A 27,217-nucleotide genomic window follows, 5' to 3' on the forward strand; every position below is an offset into this window, starting at 1 on the left:
CTCAAAATGTGGTAGGTTTAGGCTAACAAAAAATATGGGAACACAGGAATAGACTTCATGTACATTACCTAAATGCCATGGAAATAAATAGGCTGTGCTTGGATAATATTCCAAGCTGTAAGAAGGCGAGCACACGTTCCTTTGGAATTTTCTGTGTCCAGTATAGTTTCCTGCTTTGTGACCTTTAATGCTTTGAGTGCTGCTCATTTAGGCAGAAGGTCCGCAATGGAGGATACAATGGGCAGACCCAGCACTAGGCGGGAGTTGTGACAGTGAATACAACCGTTGTGATAACCTTTGGGTCACTCGAGGCAATATAACATGTTGTCGTCCAAGTATCCTGGAAATAATTGATGTTTTTATGATCATTCAATTACTCACAATTCAACCTGAATGACCTCCGTGACAGACTTGGGAAGCTCCTGCAACCTAGTCACCAAAGCCAAATGTCTTGGTTTGAAACTGAACAAAAAGACTGTGTTGTAATTGCTGCATCAATAATATATTAAATAAATGCCCAGTTTCATCTCCGACTACTTAGGAATATGAGCCACCTCATCCCAGAGCAAACTTGCACTCGGTTTTCAAAATACTAATTATTTTGAGATTAGACCAAGGAAAGGCTCTCCTTGTTAGTCTAATTACTCTTAAAAGAAATAACCAAGCTCAATTCCAGGTGGTACATAATTCTCTAACTCGTCTGATCCCTGCCAGCCTCTATTACAACCACGTCACTACGGGTCTGATTACACTTCATTGTCTTCCTATTGTAGTATGACTCATCTCTGAGAGTCTGTCTCACCGACAAATACCTCCATCCCAAATCCCGAAGTATGTGAAAGACAAACCTTCTCTATTGGGAGGCTTCCTTCTCTGAAAGGCTATCTGCTGGAAATACCAACTCTGAAACAATCTGTATCCTAGAATTCCCTACTCGCCTGACCATTTAATCTAATCTACCTTCCCCGATATCTCTCCCTCTCTCTTTGAGATGTGTCACACTTTGCTTACTTGCCCTGCACATTTGATATTCTTCCCCATCCAGCCCTATATTCATATGGTTTTACTGCTTACATGTTCACCTTCACACACCTACTTGTTTTGATGGATTGCTCGCAGCTTCATTGGGAGCATGCTAACCCACCCAGCTTCCTCACATAGCTGGCCTGCCCTAAAGCTATTTTATGCTCTATTTACAACAAGCTTTTCTATGCAGTGAAACCGTTCTGATATTGTTGCTTACCTTTTGTGACAATGTCATGGTCTAATTGCCACTGAACATGTGAAATAGTTTTTAGTAGATCTAGTATGTATCAGTTGTTCACAATTTCTAGGATCGGAACAAGCTAGAACAATGCTTTTCTGATTTTCCTCTCTAACAAACTAAAGCAGTCCAATGGCTGCATCTACCTTATGGTACAACTCTTCCCCACTAGTTGTCTTGATGATGGTTCCTGCTCCTCTTGCAGATAAGTCTCTGATTAGCATGTCGTGCTACTACAGAGTCTTTTCCACTATTCTAGTTTAGGTTAGTTCCCAATTTCATGGTAACATTCTTGTGAGATTTTGCAGGCTCCTTTTTAGCTTTTCCTCTGTCACCAAAGCCTCTTGGGTCCCTTCTTGGGCCAATCCATTTTTTAAGTAATACAAATAGTGCATTGAAATGTGAAACCCATTTCCAGAATGTTCTCTCTTCCTCTCCACCATGTAATGTCTTTGGAAAAACAACAGTCCTCTAGAGGTAGTTTCCCAGGGTCAAGTGAGGTCCTGGTTACTGGGTACCCTCTCGGCAGGCTGCATGTGGCAAAGAATTCCGCAGGTATGTAGCTGTGTGTGTTAAAGCTTCAAGTTCCATTTCAGCAAGATACACAGTGGTGAGGTAAGTTAGGACAGCATTGTTGACAGTAGAACAGTATTGATACCTCATCTCGCCTCATTCATATTTCCTCTCCCACGTCCCCCATTCAATGGTTTGACTGGTGTTGTCTTACTCTCTGGCTATTGATATCCCTGTTCCTGCAAGGGACCTCCCACCTTCTCCTCTCCTACTTCTCACCTCTTCTTCACTATGCCACATGATTGTCCTTCCTCCTTGCCACTTCTCCAACCTTCCCTCTTGCGATGGTTTAAATCTTGCCTCTACCCTTCACTGCTTAACCACCTCTTCTGCTCTCTTCCCTCCTCCTTAAACTCTGTTTCCATCTCCCTCTGGATAATTACCTCTTCCAAACCATTCTATTCCCTCTGCTGCACATATTCCTGCATCTTTAACTCCCTATACACCTCATTCTCCTGCAAACTTAGCTCCTTTTGCACACCCTCCCCTCCTGCGGCTTCAGCTTCTTTTGTGGCTCCTCCTACATCTTCAAATACGTCTTTACCTCCTTCTGTACCTACCACTCATTATAAATGCCCCACTGCTACTGCACCTTCAACTTCTTTTGCACCTTGCCCTTCTGCACCAACAGTTTCTGTACCTCCAGTCCCATCCGTACCCTCTCCTCTCCCCTGTTTACTGCTCTGCTACTCACCTCACCTTGCCCCCCTTCAACTGGAGTTTTTATAGTCCTCCGCCTAGTGGGATTCCCACTAATGAGCAGCCGCTCTGAATAATATTCTCCCTGCCCCTTTGGATTGATGGAGCGGCCCTGTCTCCGTGCTCACAATAGTCATCAGTTTTTTCTTTTTAATTTCCACTGTGGCCAGAGACATCAATAGGCACCCCATCTTGGATCTTGGATGGATGGACCGGACCCTGTATTTCTTTATGCAGCTCTACACTCTGTGTAGTAGCATTCTGCACTTCTCTGGTAGACTTCTAATTGTTCCAGAATTGTGACAAGCACAGAGGGCCTGGGAATACCAGGTCCACAAATTCCCAATTTTTATTTTGTTTGGATTCTTGGACTGTAGCAGTGTTATCCTCAATATGCTCCTGACACCACCCTATCCCCACATCACAAAGCATTTGGGGGAACCTGGCCCCATAGATCGCCCGACTCGCACCTGAAGGGTCAGTCAGATCTCTGCTGACCTTAACACCTTCCTCCTCCAGTTCAGCCTCTCTATCAAGTTTTCTGATCTGCTTCCTTACACCATACCCCATGTTTCCCCGCTCTTTGCATTTGACTTCATGTTCACCCTTGTCCTTTCTCACTCAATGCCGATCTATGGCTTAATTGATAGATAGTATGCCTCATCCCAAATCCCATGCTGCCAGGTTTAACCCATGCATCCCAGGGATCCTCTCTACATTCCTTGTCCGATCTTCTCTCCCATCTGTCTGTGGAGTTCCACCTACCAACCCCTGCCACTTTTCCACCTTTCTTTTGCACTTTACATCACTCTCATGCTGACTGTGTCAGCCACCTCACTCATTGCTGCTTCTTCCCTCCCAAGCAATTTCTCCCTGCATGCAATTGGTTCACTGCTAGCATGAACAGAAAAGCCCTCCACTTCACTTTATTTCAATGGCTTGTATCATGCACTCCTTCCCCGACAACCCCTTCCAATTTCTGCCAGCCCTCTTTCTATATCTTTTTCCTCCTCCTCTCAGATCATCCCCACAACGCCTCCTTCTCTATCCCCTTCACCTCACTCTCTCCCCGTGTACCACACCCTCCCTCTTTAGAACTACTCTGTATAACTGTCATTTCCTTTGTCTAACTGATAACTAATGCATCATGCATATTGTGAGGGGTCAAAAGTAAGACTTCAGTATGGCTTTGGCAGAAACATTTATTATATGAAAAGGGCTGGAAACCTGCCTCTCTGTCACTAAACCTAAGAGGGGTTTCCCTGCCTCTAAGAAAACACGTGAAATTGTCAGAATGTCCAAATTATAAAGTTCTTCCCTGTTGTGTCCTGAAAGCCCTACATCTGTCCCTAAAAGTAATGTCATGAAGCATCTGTGCAGAGATAAGGAAAATGTTCTCTGTAACTCCAACCAACAGAAAAGTTCCCAGTCTCTGGGGCAATAAAAACAGTTGACAATAAAGAAATACTACCTGTAGGACTCCAACGTTAGGGTCTGTTGTCCTTTCTCCTAGACTCCTCTTTTGTAGTATTCTTTGTGGATCTAACCAACTGAAATGTTTCCCAGTCCTGTGGGTTATCACAAGTGACAAATAAAACAAAGAAACTATAGGATTCCGGTAGTAGGTCGTGGTCCTTTCCCCTAGGATCCTTCTTACAGTGTTCCTCTCCTTTTGAGGTCTCTCAGACCTGTAACTGCTTGAACAAAAATGTCAATAGGCAGTTCACAAGAATATCTTCATTGTGCTTCTCCTATTTATCCTACCAACGTGGCACTCTCCCATTGCCAAGTGTAGGATTTATTGCACTGTATTCTCTTCACTTATTTTGGTTTCAGGTGCCAGACTCGCAATATAACTGTACGGTTCCCTCTCCTGCTAAGCAGTTATCCTTTCATGAAACTTCCCATTTGGATGTGGGTCCCAGACTCGCATATTCAATCCGGCTTGGTATACTCTCCTGCCAAGCCTTTGTCCTCTCATGGACTGTCACTCTATGGGTGTGAGTCCCAGACTCGTAACATTCACAGTTGCTTGGTTTACTCTCCTGCCAAGTAACAGTTCCAACATAGGCGATCTCTCTTTGTATGCGGGTCCCAGACTCGTAATCTTTGATTTGGCTTTGTTTCAGTTTCTAATATGGGTGCGAGTCCCAGACTCGCAATGTTCGGTTTGACTTCTGTTTCTGGTTTTCAAATGGGTGCGTGTCCCAGACTCGCACTTGGTTCCCAGGGTCCCAGACTCCCTTTCTGCAGCCTCCACCTTCAACCCTTTGCTCCCCTGGATCCCTGGCACCTCTTGGTTAACGTGCGTACCTGTTTGCTTCTCTCTGGAAGGTACCAGCGTTTCTTGAGCGGCTGCAGCTTCTTTGGAGGCTCCAGTCACCTTCATGGTTTTGTTGCGGCCATCAGCTGCTTTCCTGACGTCTGCTTCTTCCCAGTGGTGCATTTTCCCTGCTCAGTGCTTCGCCAGTGCTCCGGACCTTGCTTGCGTTCTCCCCTTCATCCGCTCTCGGCTTCCCTCCAGCTGGCTCTTGTCCTCGCCGTGGCACGGTTTGCCGGTTTCCTCCTTGGAGGATTGTCTCTCTGTTGCATCTCAGCTGTCTGATATTTAAACTTCTGCATTGGGAAAAGGAGTTGCTTTGGGCCAATCACGTTCTTTGCAAAACTAGTGCGCTCATTCTGCTTTTTGATATTGTTCCTTGGACTCCTGATCATCTATCTCTTCTCAGACATTGAGAAGCTAGAATGCTCATGCTGTTTCTCCCTAGTGATCCTTGTACTCCTGATCATCATCTTCTTCTCAGTACATGTCATAGAGTCAGATATAACATGCTTTGCAGTTTCTAAGGTTTGAAATTTGTCAAGTATATTAGATTCACTCACCTGGCTATAGTAGATATTTGATTATCAAATGAAGGGAGGGGAGAATTGATCATTAGAGAGGGGCTTAGGGGTACTAATGCGTGGGCATACTGTGTTCTCTGAACAAAGTTGTCCCTAATCCCATTAGGGGGCTCCTCGCCCATGTGATCCTCACTCAGTCCACCAGCCCCAGGGGGACTATTGTACTGTGGATGCACTGGCCCGCCCCCATGGGAGGGGTCTCCCCCCTAGGGGAGAAGAGATGGCATCCCCAGATTCGTCACAATAAGTATTTAGGGTGGCTAGATAAACGAGTAAAACGTTGCTCTGTTTTTTGAGTGCAGCAGTCACTTCCCAAGTTTGAATCCCGCGGCAGGGCTGACATAGGCTTTCATCCTTCTGAGGTCCATAAATTAAGTACCATTCAAATGGGGTAATTATAATACCAGTTATTACACCATTTAGAAGCTGAAGGTAGCCAGGCATTAAGCGTTACATACAAACTCACTATTATTAATCTTATTATTATTTATTTTCGGAACAAAATCACATGCTAAATAACATTGGGCCTTGAGACACTGTCACATGCCTTAATTTAGGAGATGAGTGTGGGAGGACTGTGGCGCCTAGGACCACCACCTGCTAAGTGTTGTAGGGCTTGGAGGAGGATTAGGATGGGAACCCAAAGGTCCACTGCCCATCTCTTACTTGTGTTGTTTTAATCCATTACCCTGACAATCCTTAGAAAATATCATCCACCAATGCTAAAGTCTTTATCGCAAGAAGCTTCTGGTGAGGAACAGAAGCCACAGAAGTTGCCATTCTCTCTATTCAAAACCCCTGAACTGCTGTGATAGCATAGCATGGTTGTTAAAGGCAGAAATCAGCCAGTGACAGCAGGACCCATCTGGCCTCACCACTGTGGGTTCCTGCTGTACACTTCCACACAGTATTGTGCAATAGGTTCATGCACCAAAACTATGACACATTTTGCTTTTGGTGACAAATCAGGTGTTGAGCTGATTGGCAGGGGTATAGGAAGATGAAGTGTGCTCCGGTGGCAACAAAGCATTGTGAAGGGCAAGGTGATGGATCCCCTTCTTCATGGAGACCCATGCTGTTTATGGCTCAATAATCTGCAGTCAGAAATGTCATTCGAATTCGATGAAACATAACCAGTGTGAAGCACACCACACAGCTCAGCTAGTGTGCTTTTTAGTGCATTATAAAAAGTTATCCTTTGAGGCTTACATGCAGGTGCCACAGTGGGGAGTATTTGCACAACAGCCATTGGTCATTGGTAGACTCAGTGCGTGGGTCCATAGCCCAAAGAAATGTTGCTGCGAATGTCAGCATAATGTGCTGGATGTTGGGTGGCAAATAGTGGTGGAAGAGAGAGGATGGTCGAGAGAGCAGAAAAGCAAAGCGAGCAGGTGAGAAAGGTGGAGGCAGGTGAGGAGGAACAGCAGCAGTGAAGCGAACAAAGCTAAAAAGTGCAAGAGGATGAAGTTGAAAAGTACAGATATCCCTGGGATGGGCAGGAGAAAGGAAAGTAGGTGTGAAAGATTTGGAGTGGAGTGCAAGGCGAAGCAAAGTGAGAAATGTGGAGAGGGATAAATAAAGAGTCAGAATGAGAACACTATATGCAAATCAATCTTTGTCCAACTGCAGAATGCTAATTCACATCAATTCTGTATGGGTCCACAAGTAACCACAGGTGTGTTTTTGACTCATTCAGCATTATCAGTGTGTACTGGCTTGAGGACCTAGTATTGCCTTGCCCTGAAGTCTACCCTGCCCTCATGGGTGGTCTACTACCACTTGTAGTGGGCTCAACACCAAAGCAGGGCCAACAGCCATCATGGCTGAAACACTGATGTCGTGACCGCAAACCCAGACAGAATCCTATAGTGTTAGCACATTTGTTCCTGCAAACTGTTTCGCAAACTCACTCTGACAGCTAAATCTCAATACTTTCACTGGCAGCCCTTGCACGGTAATCCCATTTGTTCCACCAATGTTCAACCTTTGGCAGCTTAGAGAGGGCGGATATATTTGCTGCAAACTCCTGAAAGGCATGAGCACAGGCCCTAGAATACACATATCCTGAGGGGCTGGGGTTTAGAGGACACAAATTGGGCAGAAGGAGGTGCAACTAAAACCCAACCATATCGACTTTAGCTTATCAAAGCTTGGTCCTGTCTGTAAATCCCAAATTGCGCACTGAGACACCGATTTAGAAACAACCAATCAGAGCTACTCACTTATCCATCCTCACAAATGCAGACCCTCACAATATATCTAACCACAGTGGAGGGTTTGCTGGGTTATATAAACCCAGACTCTCACCTAAACTATGTGTGAAGCTATAGTAGAAGCTTTCTAAAGGAGCGTGGTAGAAGTTGGATAGTGAGGAGAATGTTTGGAGGCAGTTGTTGGGAGAGACAGAGGTGTGGTGGAGGAGGTTGAAGGCTAGAGGGGGAGAAACATCAGGTGGAGGTGGAAGGATATTTGGAAGAGGTGATAGAGGAACATCAGGTGAGGGAGAGGAGAGAGTTGGAGGAGGCAATAGAAGACCATTGGGGGGAAGAGAGAGAGAGAGAGAGCCTGGACCGTCATCTTAGGAAGGTTCATGAGGTTGAGCTTGGCCCATTGCAGGGGCCTGGTGTGAGCCCCCGATCGGCAGGGGCCAATCCCACAGATGGAAGATGAACAAAGATGTGGCAATGGGAAGGCACAGGAGTAGTGAGGTGATGAAGGGGCCATGAGTCAGGACGTTGGGTAAGGGATGTGAGGGAGGCCCTCAGAACAACCACAGCCAAAGGGGGAAAGGGCATGGGAACCTCTTAAACCTGGGAGTGAGAGACCAGCCATAGAGGACCAAGTCTACTTATGCTGGAAACCCTAAAGTCCAAAACTGTACATTGAGATGGGAAAAGAGCAGGCTAAGTTAGCAGTGCTTAGGAATGGCCAGGAGGAGCTTGTAACCATTGACAGGGACATTGCAGAGATGTTTCCTCCTCCTACAAGTAGCTGTGTACTTCTGTAGAACCACAACAAATTGATGAAATTCTGAATAGGGTCAATCACTTGATAAAAGGTAGAGTGGATCTATCTGGGTTGAAGGCACACATCACAATACAGGACGTGCTCAGGGCTATTGACTCCATGAAGAAAGGGGAAGACTCAGTCTGATGGGTACTCTTAATTTTTATTCTGCTTTGTCTAACATACTTACACCAACCCTTCTTCTAAGGATTTCGTCAAGGCGAATTTCGACAATGGATTGATGATCTGCGCCCCTACTTGTTTCTTCAATTCTGTTTCTAACTTTCCCCACTTTTCTATTTCATACCTGTCATGACAGTGCCACCAGAACACCAAGTGCCACCCATTGTGGACTAATTGGAATGCGAAATTCACCATCATGATCCACCCCAAACAATACCTATTCATATTTGTGTCTTTATTTATCTTATAATGCGCCGGAGCCCACAGACAGCAGGGCACAAAAAGATTGCTGGAAGCCGACAGATTTGGCAGAAAGGTTTATACAATTTATTTAAACAAAATTGTATTCAGACGTTTTCTGCAATAGATGTAAATCTGGAGTCATCCTCAGCTCCATGGGCAGCTTATTCCATGTTGTATCTGCTTTCACCGGAAAGGAACGACTGCCACCCCTCACTTGTCTAATACGGGGGCAGCGAAGGAGCATAGTATCACCTGACTTTGTAGTCCTAGCAGTCTGCTGCAGTTGTACACTATCTTGGAGATATACCGGGGCTGAGCCATAAAGGCACTTTTGAGTAATGATACTGATTTTAAAGCTAATCCTCTCCTCAATAGCCAACCAGTGTAAGTCTTTTCTGTGTTTAGTGATTGGATCACCTCTAGGGATGCTTTTTACAATGCGGACTGCATCATTTTGCAATACCTGCATCCTCTGAGTGCATCTCTTGTTTGCTCCCGCCAAGATAGCATTACAATTATCTAGTCTCAGCATGAGTACTGCTCTTGTCAAGGTAATGCATTTAGCATGAGAAAGATATGGTTTAATTAACCGGAGCATCCTTAGGTGATATTGTACTCTATTCACAACACTACTGGTGTGAACTTAAGGAAGGTTCAAGCATAATGCCTAAGGTTTTAACTTCTGTGGAGGTGCGGATCAGATGTCATTCAATCTTGAAACCCACATATTATGTATTCAGTTTTGCACGTGATTGTGTGGACCCAAATAGCAGAAACTCGGTTGTGGATCCATTAATACACACTCCGTTGTCCATCATCCATGACTTGATTGATTCATAGATGAAGGAAACCTCCTCTGAATCTTTGCTGTAATCCCCAGTTAGCTCCATGACGAGCTGGGTATCATCCGCGTAGTTGGTAAAACGAATGCCCAGCTCATCCAGAAGATCACACAGAGTGAGACAAAACACATCAAACAAGGCCAGAGAGAGACAGGCCCCTGCAGCTCTCCACAGCCAATACATTCTGGCTCAGATCTTTCATCCCCCCAGTGGATGTTAAACATCCTGTTCCTGAGGAAAGAGTCCAACCATTTAATTACTGCTTCTGCACAATGCCCTACTTCTACAAACCTTTTTATTAACAGATCATGGTTCACCAAATCAAAGGCTGCTGATAAGTCCAAAAGCATCAGCATCCCCGATTTACTCTTGTCCATGGTAGCCACCATTCCTGTCTGAAGATATATCAAGGCACTTTCGGTACCATGGTGGGCTCTAAAGCCCAATTGTTATTGGTGAAGTACCTTGGTAGACTCCATGTATTCTTGCAACTGTATGGCTGCCATTTTACCAATAATTTTGAGCAAGAAAGGTACGTTCATAATAGGTCTCAGGTTGTTATAATTTCTGCAGTCTTTACCTGGTTTTTTTTGTCAGTGGAGTAACCATTACCTTTTTACAGCAGTCGAGAACTTCCTTGCAAGATGCATTAGCAAAGCGCATTAGGAAAGGTGCAAACATTTCAGCCTTGTCCAGAATGACCTTCACACGACAGACATCTCCATAGGCCTCATATTCTTAAGTGTAAGAATCATGCTAGATATATCTACCTTCTGAAACGTAAAAGAAGATCCGGTAATATTTATAGGTTTACTCCCTTCCTTATTTTTGCTCTTTATTCTCGTGTGACTTTCTGCAATTTTGCTTTGAGCTAGCTGTATTTTATTAGCAAAAGCTTTTTGGACTGCAATGCAGTCTTATTTAGTAGGAGCAAAGGGATTTAATTGGGCCTTAGGTTTTTCCAAGTCTTTGAATATTACAAAAGGTTTTTTTGTACTATTGTTGGAATTCTTTATCTGGGTGTTATAATAATTGATTTTGGCCTCACAGATTTCCCTTCTTTAGAGCCTATCTAATACTTTCCAGGAATCTTTATTTTCAGGAGTAGGATTTTTCTCCCATATCCTTTCTGCTCTCCGTTTTCCTGTTTACGTGTCATTACCATTTTTGATTGTTAGTACATTCTATGAGGGTTTTCAACCTAAGTGGGGCTATACGGTCTAACGGATTTGTCAAGGCCATATTATATTTAGGTGTCAGTTCATTTTGCGCTTCATCATTAGACGTGGATGCCACAAGTGTTTTCATACATTCCAAGTCACTGTCGCTGATTTTAAAAAAAATATCTACTCGCCACCTTTCTTTGTACATTCTGTTTCTGTATAGATACAGACAGAAGTACATATTCCAAATTAGCAAAGAAGTGATCGGACCATGGGCCTGGTTATTTCAGACAGTGTAACTGAAAGATTTCTAACCAACACCCAGTCCAAAATGTTTCTCTTGCAGTGAGTTGATTGCTTTACAAGTGACTGAAAGACAAAATCCTTGAACAATTGCTCCAGACCCATGGCCTCAGGGTCCAAAGGATTCCCTAACCACCTATTAAAGTTACCCAATGCAATGGTAGAGTTGAAAGGCTTTTTCATGGCTGCCAGGATGATTGACAATTCCTCATAAAAGGATGGAGTGGCTTTAGGAGGACGATAGAGTACTAAGATATTAACAGTTATTAGGGGTAGGTGTTATTTTCACCATTGCCGCTTCACAATCTGTAAATGAAACTGGCGTTTGAAAGAAACCCAATTTCTGTCTGGCTAAAATCGCCACCCCACCTCCCATATTATGTTCTCTATTCTGATTTACAAATGTATAATCTGTAGGAGTAGCAAGTTCAATATTCGGACCACTAGACATTTTCAGCCACGTCTCTGTAAGACACATGATGTTGACATTATGATCTATTATGTGATCCTTTACATTTGTAGCATGTTTGTCCAAAGATCGTGTGTTAAGAAGTACTGTTTTACCCTTCTTCATTTCTCCATTCTCTTCACAAAAAAATATTTTGGCCATGTTTATTAGCAAGCACCTCTAAACAAGACACATACTGAAAATACAAACTCCTTTACTTTTGCTTTGCAAGACTTTGGTACTCCCTTATTTAATTTCACAAATGACGTATCTCATAATGCACCTTTTGGCAGCTCCCATTACCTGGCCATTCCTGGGCAGCAGTCTCGTCTTCTTGATTATGCTCTTTCTTGTTCTCTGTCCAGAATCTTGCTCACTTTGACTTCCTGTTTTTTCCCTGGATATTTCTGTTACTGTCCTTGTCCTCACTTGTGCTTGTATTAATTCCTTTGTTCAGAGTATGGCTGCTTGGTTTTCCCGGCAGGCAATCTCTGTCCCTTTCCTTTGTCACGTCTAAGGCCTGTGGGTTTTTCCATATTTCTTAACAGTGTGCTGGTTCCTGTTTCAGGGGTAGTCACGGTTTTGTTCCTGCTGGACCGGTACAGGACTCAGTCTTGTGAGTATTGTTTCATTGTTGGTGCCTTAGGGTGCAGATACAGACCTCCACACCTGCTGCTCCTTTCAAAGGAGCATTCCGAGTGGGTCCTGTAATAACAACCAGCTCCGGAGGCTAGAGTTACCCCTGACCTTGGGGAATCGCTTCCCCCATTCTGCGTACACCCAAAGTGGGAACATAACATGCTGGTCTTGTTTGCATTCCATGCTCCTTTCTGTTCACTGACTTTGGTGCCCTCTGTAGTTATTGATTATCCTTCCTTGTCTGCAGTACTCCTTACACTCCTATCTCTTGTGCACTATTTCTCCCTGGGGTTTGGAGGCACATCCCTGCCCTCAAGCCCCAGACAAGACTTGTATTTCAAAATAATCTGTTTTTCCTCATATTGCTTTTTCCCTGTCTTCTCTTTGTATATGTCTATTGTTGTATCCCGAATCACCAATTTTCTTAATTCTTTTATCAACATTTTTCTTTTATTTCCATAAACTACATGTTCTAACAAATAATATTGTATAGTTTCTCTTCCTCCACAGTGCCTACATTTTGGAGTTTTGAGTGTGCCTATTTTATGTAAATCATGATTCAGCCTCGAATGAGTTTTCTGTACTACTTATTTAACTATTTTCTATCTTACAAAATACTGCACCGCTTTACTGCCATTTTCCCATTGCTCTTGTCAGTCTCTCATTATTGTGTTCTTTATTATTTCCTTAATTTTCCCTTCACATACATGCATACTAATATCCACATCTACCCATTTAATGCCCGTTTCGCTGCTAGGTCATTGCTCAGTATCCCAAAATGGCTTGTTATCCAGGCTAACTCTGTTTCACTTTCCTTTCATTATTTCTGTTTTGTACCATTGAACTTTGTCAAATGAATTATCCTGCAGACTGCCTCAGCATCGAACACCTTTACTGAAGTGATGCTTGCACTACTGCCGAAGCTGGGAATATACCCCAGTTGGCAAATATCTATCACACTATTTAGTTAATAAACACAGATTGCAAAACATTTGCAGACATATTGACAGAACTTGAGGACCCTCATCAGGCAGGATTCATTTGCTGTAGTATAGCGGGCTCTAACATGAGATGTGTTTGATGTGCTTGCTATGGCTTCATATGCATTGCTGGCAGAGAAATGCTTCAATAGTTGTTTTGTGCCAAGATAGCTCTGTGTGACCATATAATGATACACGGATGCTAAGATAATTACAATATTTATGGTGTACAGACAAGTGGTCAACTGTAAATTGGTCGAAAGACAAATGGTCAACGTAATTTGGTCGAAAACCAAATGGTCGAATTTTTTTTTTTATTTATATATGTATTTTTTTGGTTTTCGTTTAGGGGAAAAAAGGGTTTTTTAGAAAAAAAGGGGAGAAAATAAAAAAAAAAAATTCGACCATTTGTTTTTCGACCAAATTGGTTCGACCATTTGTCCAGTCAACCAATTTTTTTCGACCAAATGTCTGGTAACCAATATTTATTATGAGAAATAATATTAATACTGAATGATACATAAGAAAGGAGTAGGTTATCAAATTGTGTCCGATCATCTCCTGGCAACCCTGATCATATTGCTGGCTCCCCGTGGCTGCAAGGATCAACTTCAAGGCCCTCTGCATTCTCCACAAGGCTTCTGGGGCCTGGGACTGCTCTACCTCCAACTTTCTCTTCCAAAACATCTTCCGACTCGAGCTCTCTGCTCATCCACCTCTTACTCGCTGAAGGTCAGACGCTTCTCCAAGCAGAGAGTTGGGGGGATATCTATCTCCTTGGCTGAGGCCTCCCTCTGGAACAGCCTCCCTGCCTCTCTCAAACTTGAGCAGAACAATCTCTGGTTCCGGAAGCAACTCAAGACCTTCCTTTTTGCTTTTGCTTTCTCTCTTCCTCTCCCCTGCTGATGCACCTGACTGCTCCGTGCACTGCTCACCCTTTGAACCCGGGCCCAGGCTCCTGCATGTCCAGTTGCACTACACTGGGCTCCACAGCACTTAAGAGTCTGTATCTGCAACTCTAGACACCCTTCTCTCTGCACTTATAAGTCACCCGCTGGCTGCACTTGTGAGCTAACTGCACTTCCACCTTCCCCTCCCCCCCTCTGACACTTCTCCCATTCCCCCTTCCCCGCACTTGGACGATCTGAATGACACAAGGCCTAGTAAAATCATTATTTTGTCCTCCCTTGTTTCCACCCCCTTGTCTTGTCGCTCCTAGAAACACTGTGTACAGGCGCGTTATAAATGCCACAACATATATCATATCAATGGAACAAACCTCTCAGGGGCAAACACTGCTGCACAGTCGTGGATGACAACAAACAAAAACCTTGCTCCGCCTAAGTGTTCACTGGCCATCACTAATTCACTCTACTATATGTCAGGAACAACATAAGCTAAAACGCCATATTGTCTTCACCATCAAATGTTTCAGGATCGGGCTCAGTGTGCAGACTGCTTCACATATATTCAGTAAACATTCCTCTGCTGATAAAATCCGTCCCCATCCCTGTCTCTCAAGACTTGCAATCTCTTTTCTTGGAAGCTGCAAACACAAAAACATCTTCAAAATTATAACATCTGTGGTAGGTAAGACATAGGAGACGGACAAGAGGACATAGTTAATTAAGGAAACATTCTAATCCCCATTTCCTAACATGAATTCCCTAATCTACAAAACAACAAACCGGTGCGTATCAGGATGTCTGACAAAAATAAACTCTGCCTTCTCTAAAACACTATTTTAATCTATTTCCAACCTGCCACTATTGGAAAGTAAGAAAAGAACAAAAGTCTTAAGTTTTAGCATAGTCTAAGGGTTACTCTCCCTGTTTGCAAACTTTGTGGTGGCTGTTTTTCTGACCTCTCACCCCACAATGTTCTCGCAGCCTTTTCCCAAAAAGAATACTTCTTACAAATTAACCAAAATAAGAAAAGAAAGGTACAGGGTTTAGGACACCCCAATGTTCTTATCACATCTTATCAAGTAGTGTATCCCTCTGTCAGGATGTTGTTTCTTGACTTGTTTAGATCTGACTGTCCAATAACAGCAACAAGGTTACGTTTTTATAGTTCAGATATTATTGTGATCTGTGACCCCAGGAAGACTTTTGGCCTGTTCTGCCCGGTGATCCCTTATGTCCTTCTCTTATTCACTTTCTTAATCCTCAGCGGGTGCTGAACTTTCTCTGCCCTGATCAGTGCAGTACTTCTATCCTCTCATTGGATTTTGCTTTTCTCAGCCTTCAGTGGGCTCTGGGCTCTCTCAGCCCAGGTTAGTGGCAGCAGATCTGACTAGTTTAATCTAGCGGTACAATAGTGCAGTGGGTTCAGCACCCACTGCTGCGATCCGTGTGTTATCTGCAGGTCTCAGATTCGAATCCTGGCAAGGCCAACTTAGCCATTCATCCTTCGAAGGTCGCTAAATTAGATTCAACTTCAGTTGAGTGATAATTGCAGGGTTCGAAATACCTGGGAGCTATTTAGCTCCTATGTCTAGCATAGGAGAGCCTGTATAGCTTGTGACCAAGAGCAACCTCTGGTTCCTCAGGCCAACTGGTGCCATACAAGCATGTATATGTGACATTAACTTTGAGTGTTTGAGACTGTTAATAAAGAATTGGAACACACCTAATGCACATTTAAATGGTCACTCTGGCCTGCTTTCTTCTCTTATCTCTCTTAGCTTCACAGGCACTGCTCTTAAGTGGTTCCATTCCTATCTCTCTAACCGCTCTCACTCGATCTCTTGGTTGGGTAAGATGTATCACCCACTCCTTTCTGGTGTCCTCCAAGATTCGGTACTTGGTCCACTCCTCTTTTCCCTCTACACTATTCCTCTCTCTGCTCTAATATCCTCTTGTAACCTTTCTTCGCATTTCTACGCCAATCACTGACCCGCACATCATTTTCTCCTCCTTTTTCTGACTCGCTGTCTTTCTACTATCCAGCTTTGGATGTCTTCCCACTTTCTCCATGTTAATCCCTCTAAAACTGAGCGTCTCTTTTTTCCCTCCTCTACAATTCCTCTGCCTATTCCTCCTCCATCCCTTTCCTTCCGCCTTCTTCCCTTCCATTTTCATTTTCTGTCCACAACCTATGTGTTACTTTCAATCCTTCTCTCTTTCTCTCATCATATTTAAAAAACTTATTTTTCCTGTTGTTTCTATCTTTACAATATCCGCTATGCCTGTCCTTATCTTTCTTTTCAGGCTACAAAATATCCTATCACCTCTCTTAATTGTTTCTTGCATCGACCATCGCTTTGCCCTTCTTGGACTTCCTGCTTCCCAACTTTCTCCCCTATCCTTTGTATATAACTCCTCTCTTCATCTTCTTTTCTCTCCATCTCCCTGCTGCTCTATTTCATCTTCTCTTTTCCCCTTCGCTGCGCCTTTCCTCTTTCTTTTGGTTATTTTTGAATGGATCCATAGTCTCTATCCTCTTTACATGTCCTCGTTAAAATCCTTTTACTTTCCGTCTCGCTCTTTGCACTCTCAGAACCACTTTTTACTCTCTGTCCCCAAACCTTGTTGCGCTTGTTCTTGTTTCCACTTTTGTCACTACTTGCTCCTAAGAACTGGAATTCTCTTCCATTCTCTTCCTCCTCCTTCCACACTTTCCAAGTTTGTCCCAAAGCTCACGTACTATCTATCTCAAATAAATGAAATGTGTTAATAATCACAGATTTTCTTGTGTATGCATTTCTGTCATTGTATCTTCCCTTTCCATGGTGGCCATCTTTGAAAAGGATTTTCCTTCCTACAGCTGGACGCCGCGCACGTCTCATTGTAGGACGGAAAATCCTTTTTTTTTTTAAGCACCCCGGCTTACCACTTTTTTATCTCGTGTTGTTAATGGCCTTCATCCCCGATCCAGGTGCTGGAACGGGGGATAACGGCACAAGCCCTTGTTATCCGCCCTCGCTTCGCTCGGGCCAATAAATGAACTGCCGATTTGTTATCCCCTCTTCCAGTGCCTGGTACAGGGGATGAACGCCACATTATTAACCTGCATTTGATGCTTTCTGTAATTCCAGGGCGTTAACGTATACAATGTGTGAGTTGTTGGATCTACAATATTAGTACAATTGTCAACAACACAAAACAAATTAAATCTACCTATCCTTTCATGGACATTAATCCAAAGGCGATGACTGGTAGTAATAATGCATGGCTGGGACTGACTTATTTGAAAAATATCAGTCCCGCTAATGTGATACAGCATCCAAGAGCATTCCGCAACTATGGGTTGTATGTATGGATCGGGCAACCCTTCTTTCTAATGGATTGTGTCCTCCCACATATTCCTCATCTTTGATATTCGATATCCAGCTTCAGCTGCTTCGGAATTTTTTTTCGGTAGAGGGCGCTCTGTGTCAATGCAGTCGACTCTATGGTCTCCATCTCGAGGATGATGTCATATCCATTGGTATTCAGTTGCGTTTTTCCGCATAAGCTATCGCTTAGAGAAAACTACAGTGCGCTTCCTTTGTTCTGCGCAATATGTCTTCTTCATCAACACCAACTACCCCGAAGATCGGGTTCAAGAAGTGTCGAGATTGAGATTCGAAATTGTCGTTAACCGACCCACACCTAGTATGTCTGTGGTGTCTCAGGGTGGAGCATAAGACCTCGGCCTGCTCCAAGTGCCAGGCAATGACCGGAAAGGCTTTCAAGGAGCAAAAGGGGAAATTGGCCGTAGTTAAAAAAAAAATGAAAAAATATCCATCTACCCCATTTAAAAAACCTTTCTCCGACGAGGCCGAGAGGTGACTCTCCTCGGAGGAAGAAGGTTAAAAGATCTTGATCGAGGAGTGGCTCCCACCACTCTTCATTGTCATCGAGGAAGTTAAAAAAGAGGCACTACAGGTCGCCTTCTTCGACTTTGTCGTTGGACACCTCCCCTGAGAGGGTATCTTGCCCTATGAAAAACTCCACACCTGCCGAATGGGAAGCATTTTGGTCAGAAATGCTGAAAATGTTTCCAAAACAAAAACCCACGGCAATCCATGCTCCTACCGCGCCTTCCAAAGAAGCAGGTAAGGAAAGGGCTTGAGCCAAATCCTGTGGGCCCTTGAGCCCGGGACGAAGGCCAGATCCTCATCGAGAGCCATCGAGGCCTCGACGCGATAACAAGTAAATGAAGGATCCTTCGAGCTGTAAGACCGAACATAAGTCAAGGTTGAGGTCATCAACACCATCGACGCCAGCTGCGCCATCAATGCCAGCTAAGCTCTCGACATTGGTGACACCATCGACGCCGGCTGCGCCATCGAAACCAGCTGCACCACCGACACCAACTGAGCCATCGACGACAGCTGCGCCCTCGACACCAGCTGCGCCCTCGACACCAGCTGCACCGTCGATACCGACCGCGCCACCTAATCCTATGGCACCATCAAAGCCAAAAAAGATTTGACGACTCCTTGAGCGTCAAATTCACAGTTTATGAAGCCTTTGATGCCTATATCAGAAAAAAATGATGTTCCTTTACCAAGGAAAGACTATTTTAAATTTCTCTCCTCAATTTATGAGGAAAATTAACCTTTAGACAATGCGGCACCTTTTGGTCTCCAATTTGGTACACTAAATGTGCCTGAGAGCTTTATTTCTGAAGAGTCTAGGTTGAAAGATCTTTATGATACTTCACAGATGGCCAGTGGTGTAGACACCTCACCTGAGCTGGATTTTGGTAGACTTGAGGCTGGTGAGTACGCAGATGCTTCATATAGACAGCTAATGTCTAAAGTGGTAGACTATATAGGGTGGATTAGGCCTCCTCTCCCCTTTGAACAGGATGATCTGATGGACATCCTTGATAAGGGTCCGAAGATGGATCCTATATTACTATTTCATATTGCTCTCCAAAAAAGGATGGCTGCATATATGGCGACACCAGAAACTAATACGGCAGTGAATAAAAACCTGACCCAAAAATACTGCCCTTCCATTAGTGACCCCGACTACCTGTCTAAACACCCTACTCCAGAGAGTCTGGTGGTACAGGCAGCTACCGCAACTTCCAAGCAGGCAGCTTATCCTACTATCCCTCCAGATAGGGAGGACAAGAGAGTAGATGGATGGGCAAGAAAAGTATTTTATACAGGGAGTATGGCTCTAGAATCCGCCAACTCCACATGTGCCCTTGCAAAATTATCATTCACTCTATGGGACTGCATTTCCATGGTGACAGAGCACATTCCCGAGGGGGAGAAAAGAGATGGGGTCTTGGCTATTGTTGGAGACGGCAAAGAAGCCATGTGCAAGTCTCTTCAGTCGGGTCTGGATTCTGCTGACAGCATCAACCGAGTCATGGCTACTAGCACCGTAATATAATAGTATATTTGCGTGGTTGAGGAAGTCGGAATTTGCACCGGATGTGCAATCCATGCCTTTTGACGGGAATCACCTTTTTGGCAACAAGGCTGACAAAAACCTTGAAGTTGCAGACCTCAAAGGTGGCAGCCAAATCTTTAGGTGCTGCTATTAGGCAGCCTCAGCCCTTTCGCCCCAGTGGGCAGCTTTGGAGGGATAGATCTTTTCGCTACTACTCCTCAGTTGGAAGAGCGAGAGGAATAGCTGGTAAAAGAGGCGAAATAAGATTCCCCCGTGGTGTACGAGGGAGAGATGCGAAGCCCACACAAGCAGGGGCATCCTTACCATCAGCCGCCTCAAAACCACTCTGAGGTATTGAGTCCCAAATCACAAATGGGAAGCAGACTATCTCAGCATCTGGAAGAATGGCACTGGAAACCATAGCCCACTGCTACTGCTAAATTGAGAGACCTTAGAATCATCCACCAGAGAACCACTCTTTGAAGATTACGGACCTGCTCCTTGTGCAGGAAATTTTGACCCTGCTATGGAAGGCGCTATAGGAACAGTGCCTGTAGTGGAGAGGAACAAGGGAGGATATTCTCCCCATTTCCTTATACCCAAGAAGGACAGAGGACTGAGACCCATCTTGGACTTAAGATATTTGAACAAGTTCTTCAAGAAGGACAAGTTCAAGATGGTCACACTTTCTGAAATCCTTCAGGCCCTCTAACTCCAGGATTGGATGGCGTCATTGGACCGTCAGGATGCTTATTTTCATGTGCCAATCCATCTCAAGCACAGAAAATACCTGAGGTTCGCCATTGGCGGTTCTCATTATCAGTTTCGAGTTCTGCCATTCGAGCTAACCTTCGCCTGAGGGTTTTCACCAAACTGACGGTTGGTGGTGGCAGCTGAGTCTCCGGAGAGGGGGAGATTCACGTCTACCCTTACATGGGCCATTGGCTGATCAGGGCACGTTCTCCCAAACAAGTCCTGCATCATCTCAGCATGACCTGCCATTCTCTTCACAGACTGGGCTTTTCCCTCAATTCCAAGAAGTCCTATATGACACCTTCTCAAAAGCTCCAGTTCATCGGGGCTGTACTGGATACATCCTTGGGAAAGAGCTCGCCACCCGAGGTGAGGGCTCTAGACATCCTGCAGATGGACACCAAGTTTCAAAGTGCCCAGCGTTTCCCTGCTCACGATTTTCTGAGGTGGCTCGGCCTCATGGCATTCTGCATTTTTCTCGTGCCAGAGGCCCGCCTGAGAATGAGATCCCTTCAATGGACCCTCAGAACAGAATGGTCCCAGTTCTCAGGAAACATGTCAGACCTACTTCATGTTCCAAGCAGGGTCGCACGGGATCTCCTGTGGTGGACCTGCAAAGACAACATTCTGAAGGGAAAACCCTTTTGGCAACCATGGCCTGAGATAACAGCAGTGACGGATGCCCCACTCACAGTGTGTGGAGCCCACACCAACGATCTGACAGTCAGCGGTCATTGGTCTCCACCGGAGTCCAAACTATAAATCAATCTTTAGGATCTGAGGGCAATCAGACTAATAGCGGACAACACAGTGGCCATGTACTACCTCAATAAGAGAGGAGGTGTAGGGTCACTATCACTGTGCAGAGAGGCAATGTAGCTATGGTACTGGGGAATTCAAGAAGGAATCTCTATCAGCAGTTCACCTAGCCGGAGAAGCTTACACAGCGGCAGACGCTCCGAGCAGGCAGAGCACAGTGTCCCACTATAAGGAACTAGCTCAGGAAGTCCTTCAAGAGATCTTCACCCTTTGGGGAACCTCTGAAGTGGATCTGTTCCAAACCAGTGTCAACCGGAAGAGTGAACTGTACTGCTCCAGCGAATGAGGAGCTCTAGGAGACGCATTCGTAGTGGACTGGGAGTTTCCCCTCCTGTATGCGTTTCCTCCAATCCCCGTCATTCCTCACGTGATCAGTAGGTAGAGAAAGTTTAGGAAACACATGATCCTAATTGCTCCGGATTGGGCCAGGAGGAAGAGGTACCTGGGCCTTCTGGCCATGTCCATCTGACCACCAATACGTCTTCCACTAAGAGAGGGCCTCCTCTCACAAGAGGAGGTTCGGGTTCTCCATCCAGAGGTCAAGACATTCAGCCTTCACGCATGGTTTCTGAGAGACTGAGATACAAGGATAGGGACCTCCCGGATGAAGTAGTGTAGATTTTCCTTTCGGCCAGAGGGCCAGCAACAAAGTCATTGTACCGTTGCCGTTGGAACAAATTCTGCAACTGGTGCAGAGACAAGAATGTAGACCCTTTTCTGAGCAAAACACAGGAGGTATTATCCTTTTTACTATCCCTAGCCAATCTGGAGCTCCAGGTTGGAACTATAAGGGCTATTTTTCAGCGCTATCCATCTTTAAGCGCTCGTCAGAAGAATGTTCATATTTCATAATTCCACTGGTGACACAATTTCTAAAGGGGCTCACCAATGTGCTCCCCATCTCCTTTCCAGGTTCCAGTTTGAGACCTTAATCTGGTACTAAAATTTCTAATGTGCGCACCCTTTGAACGTTTACATTCGTGTCCATTAGGTTGTTAACATTCAAAACCATTCTCTTGGTGGCATTAACTTCAGCCCGTAGAATGAGTGAATTACAGACACTTTCGTCCGAGCCACCTTTACTATCTTCCATAAGGATTGGGTTGTTCTGAGGGTTAAGCCTTCATTTTTACCAAAAATCATTTCTGATTTTCATGTAGGATAAAACATAGTTTTACCCACTTTCTACCCTCCACCTCATCCTGTCAAAGAGGATTAGAGATTACATAGATTGGATCCACGCAGAGCTCTGAGCTATTACATATCTAGGCTATCAAAACTATGTATTGATGATCAGCTTTTTATAGGCTATACAAGTCAGAAACTGGGTCAGGGTGTTACTAAATAGACCTTATCCAGGTGGATCATTCTGGCAATTCCAGAATGCTACAGATTGGCGGGCAAGGATCCTAAGGGCCTATTCCATCATGGGCATGTCTACCTCTACTGCCCTGCAAAGGCGTGTAGCGATCAAATATATTTGTGAGGCAGTGACGTGGTCTACTATTCACACGTTCACAAAACATTACTGCCTTGAGTCTTCCCTCAGTCAGGATGATAGCTTTGGGAAGCTGTTCTCCATTCGGTTCATGAAAACTATTGAAAACTAAATTCTTACTCCCCCTGTCCCCCCACCAAAACAAATACTGCTTTGGGAGTCTATCAAAGATGAGGAATATGTGGGAGGACGCAATCCATTCGAAGAACAAGTTACTTACTGCTGGTAGCGTTCTTTCAACTGGATGTTCCTCCCACATATTGCTCATCGCCCTCCCAGCCTACTCCACAGTAGAATTTCACATGTTATTACAGCTTTTGCTCCTTCAAAGTTGAGTGCAGTCAAACCTGTGGTTATGCAGGTAGTTTCTACTGTAAGAATAACAGAACTGAAAACCAACGGATGCTGCGCGTGCTATATAGCCTTCGATGACATCATCCTTGAGACAGAGGCCCTCGAGGGACATCGAGGCAACTGCATTGACGCACAGCACCCTCTGTCGAAAAAAAAAGAAGACAATTCTGCATGAGCTGAAACTGGATATTGAATATCAAAGACGAGGAATACTTGGGAGGAACATCTAATCGAAAGAACCTTACCAGGGGTAAGTAACTTGTTCTTCTGTGGGAAGCCCAGCCTTGCTCCCACAGCGCACATGTTTGACTGTGTGTAGTAACATTTTGACTATGGGCCTCATTACGAGTTGGATGCTATTTTGATGATACATCTGGTGAAATACCACAAGTCTATCCACTTGGTCCCACGGATATACCATAGGATTACAAGTGGTGAAAGGGTGGCGGAGATCCCAATTTGTAGAGTCCTTAAGACTCCATAGGGATTTTGGCAGAATTACCACCGGCGGTAATTCTGTCAGTGATCATTTTGCTGATTTTTGGCAGTAAGGTGGGGGATTTACCTCCAGCATTCTGCTGGAGGGAAATCCTTCAGTTTACCCCAAAACTACAGTAGTATGGCAGTGCGGTACTGCTGTGGTAACGGAATTATTGCCACAGTACTGCTGTTTTTCCTTTGTTGCCAGGCTCTTGATGAGGCCCTGTGTATCTATTCTCTATGAATCTGGGGCATCCAGCCGTGTAGTTCAATTGGAAGCATCACAAAAGAACACTACAGGACCAAAGGATACAGAGTATAGTTTAATTTCATAACATCCTTACACATGGTTTTCTGAAACTAAATACTAGGAGCTTAGCCCAAAACCTTGGGGTAATTTTAATTGTATATGCCAATTACTTGCTGATAAACCTCCCCACGTCCCTTGGAAGGACAATGCCTGCTGATTAATCATTGTACTAGAGTTTGAAAGTCCTTCAACAATACAATAGGTTTCCATGTGGAATTCTGCCATCTCTAATTATTCCCAGCCCTTCTTTCCAAATCTTTCAGGGTGGTCCCTAACATAACTACCCTGTAATCCCACAGCTTAAATTAGGCTTGAAGTTCAGATCCCACTGCAGATAACTTGTTGTCCTGTGTGGAATTCTCCAATCTCCAGTTATTCCCAACCCCTGTTGCCAAATCTTTCTGGGGGTTCCCTTGCACAGGTCCCCAGTGAGCCAACGGCTTAACTGCGGCTCCAAATAACATGTCACTAATAGTTTCTATATCAAAACGTTCAAAGATCCTACACCTAACCCTACTCATTGTGCTATTGTTGAGTCTAAACGTTTTGCAATGCGCAATTTGGGAATATATATAAATTGTCCTTAGCAGTTTTGAGAAGTGCTAACGATGAAGCATAGGAATACTTTGAGTTAGCATGGTTAAAGATTTATAGATTCTAATATAAAACATCTTCAAACAGGCACTTTATGAATGTCTGTTCCGAGAGAGAGAGGATGAGACAGAGACGGAAAGTGAAGAGGGAGCGAGACAGAGAGGGAGAAGAATTTCTGTGTGGAGTGTTTTTTTAACTTGGAAAGCAGTAGAGGCTGTTTTAAGAAGGAACACTAATGGGAACCATAGAAATAGGAATTTTAAATCAATAGGACTCAATTGGGTGTTGTGTTCTTCAAATCTAACATACATAATGTCAGCACGGCTACTGGAGAGTATAGAAATGTGGGACATGAAAAATGCAGATCTGTGGTTTTATTTAAAACACATCAGAAAGGATCCCTTGTAATCTGGAGAAAACAATAGAAACAGTAATGCAGTAGGTCTCCAGTTGTGACTCTCCAGGGTGAAGCAACTTGAGCTGAAGGCTCCACACCCTGTCATTATCATAAAAGTCAATTTAGGTGGAGTCTTTCAAGGGGAGGTCCTGAATCCCCTGATGCAGTCCTTCACTACGGTGCACTAATTGGTGGGGTGACTACCCGGTTCCAGTCACCAAGTCCAAGTACTTTCCATTGGTGAGGGTCGTTCTCTTGTGATCCCTCACTGGCAATTGTGGGCCTCCGAAGGACAGAGGCTTCTGGAATAGCAGGCAGGAAGGAGTGCTCTAAAGGCCCCACCCAAACAACTAGGTGGTCCAACTCTCATCACCACTACACCTCACTCCCCTACCTCTTTCCACCTTCTCATTCCCTCCTCTGAATTTGGGTCTCTCCCCTAACCACTGCCAGCTATTCAAGGTCCCACCTTCTCTCAGGCACTTGTCCTCCTCTGTCCTCCTTAACTACAAACTTCTTCCCCTACCTGGTCCACTCATCTGCTAGGTCTACCACTACAAGTTCCCTTGCCCTGGTACACTCGCCTGAAATATAATGAAACTACTAATACTACTACAAGTACTTCGAATGGATTGTGTCCTCCCACGTATTCCTCATCTTCAGAAAAAAACATTTCGCTGCTTCAGAAAAAAACATTTCGGCAGAAGGCGCTGTGCACGAGGTCATGGTGTCGATGTCCCTCGACGGGCTCCGTACCGTGTCAACGTCACCATCAGTACAAATAGCTCGTACCGCGCCTGTTAACTTCAGTTCCGTTTTCCGATTGCTTCGCTCTCGAGAACGGCGCGCTTCGAAATTTTCTTCAGAAAATGTCGTCTTCATCTAGCCCTTACCACCTACCCCCAAGACAGGGTTAAAAAAATGTATCGACTGCGGTTCAAAGATGTCGATCACAGATCCTCACCGCATTTGTCTCTGGTACCTAGGTTCAGACCATCAAACCGGCGACTGTGGCTTCTGTCAGTCGATGACGGAGAAGGCCCTTCGTGAGAGGAAAGGTAAACTGGCGGTGGGGAGGGAAGATTCTAAGGCCTCCTCGAAGGCCTCGTCTAAAAGACATAAAAAATAGAGCGATTCGAAAGAATCGGATTGTCATAGACACTCTAAGAGGTCCCGATCTCGTAGTAGATCGAGGCGCTCTTCATTTTCCTCTTCAAAAAAAGTTAAAAAGAGGATCTCCCTCTTCATCCGATACATGTACCAAATTGGTAGGATTCCCGACTAAGTCGGATTCCCCAAGAAAATGGGAATATTTTAGAAGGAAGGTGATTGAGGTCTTTGAGAATGGGGCCTCGACCCCCTCAGAGAAGCCTCAAAAGAGCCAGACCCCGGTCGCTCCATCGGACGACACAGGGAAGTCAGGAACTACTGTGGTAAAAACAAGTAGTATGGGTGAAACTCGTAAAACTCGAGTCGACGCCAAGTGGTTGAAGATTCCTTGAGAATCAAGTGTTTCCCTGTCACCGTATAAAAAAACAAGTCGTTGAAAACATCTGCGACTTCGTCGGCGCAGATGCTTCGACATAGAAGCCTAAAGCATCTTCGACTCCTTTGTCGAAGACACCATCGGTGTCCTCGAAGACTCCTTCAATACCATCGAAGGTTCCTTCGATTCTTTCGACGAAAACCTATGAACAAGACAGGAGATTTACTCCTTTACCAAAATCAGACTTCTCTAAGTCTATGGGCCTCATTACTCGGTATGCGGTAAGGGATTACTGGCACCGGTAAGGGCACCGGTGCCGGTAATCCCTTACCGCCCTACTACGTGCTCCCTTAGTGGGTCCCTTCATTAACGCCTGGTTAGTTCCTAGCGGGCCCGTTATTAGCTCCTTCCCCATAGGGGCTCAATGGGAATGGGGAATGGTTCCCAGAATGGGGACTTACCCGTCCCGCCTGGGTCGGAATGACCTGGTAAGTCCCCATTCCAGGAACACGGACCCGGAATGCGGTAAGGGATAGCCATGGCGCTAACAGCGCCATGGCTACCGCCTACCGTGTAATGAGGCCCTATGTCTTCTATATTTGAAGAAAGTGGCTATGAAGATAAGGAGATTTCTCCTTTTAGAGTACAATAGGGTACTAGAGAGGTCCCAGAAGAATTAATCGATCCAGAATCGAAAATGAGAGACCTGTGTGACACTCTTCACTCTGCTAGTGGCATTGATACGTCACCTGAGCTGGAGTTTGCAAAACTAGACCCTGCCGAACATGCAGATTCAGGGTACAGGAGTTTAATGAATAGAGTGGCGGAATACATGGGCTGGAGTAGAGCCTCACCCACTTTTGATCAGGATGATATGACTGACATACTAGATCGGGGCCCCCAGAAGGATCCAGATTTCCCATTCTATAGGGCACTTCAGA

At 44.7% G+C, this 27,217-nt stretch overlaps 1 protein-coding gene across 4 annotated transcripts in view; it reads left to right on the forward strand.

The window, feature by feature from the left end:
- The window catches only part of LOC138447799 (coiled-coil domain-containing protein 159-like), a 1,059,213-nt gene that overhangs the window by 100,120 nt on the left and 931,876 nt on the right, over nucleotides 1-27,217 (forward strand). The window lies entirely within an intron of this gene.

Source organism: Ambystoma mexicanum, chromosome 3q (genome assembly GCF_040938575.1).
Source record: "Ambystoma mexicanum isolate Mex_15411 chromosome 3q, UKY_AmexF1_1, whole genome shotgun sequence".
Taxonomy (NCBI): Eukaryota; Metazoa; Chordata; class Amphibia; order Caudata; family Ambystomatidae; genus Ambystoma; species Ambystoma mexicanum.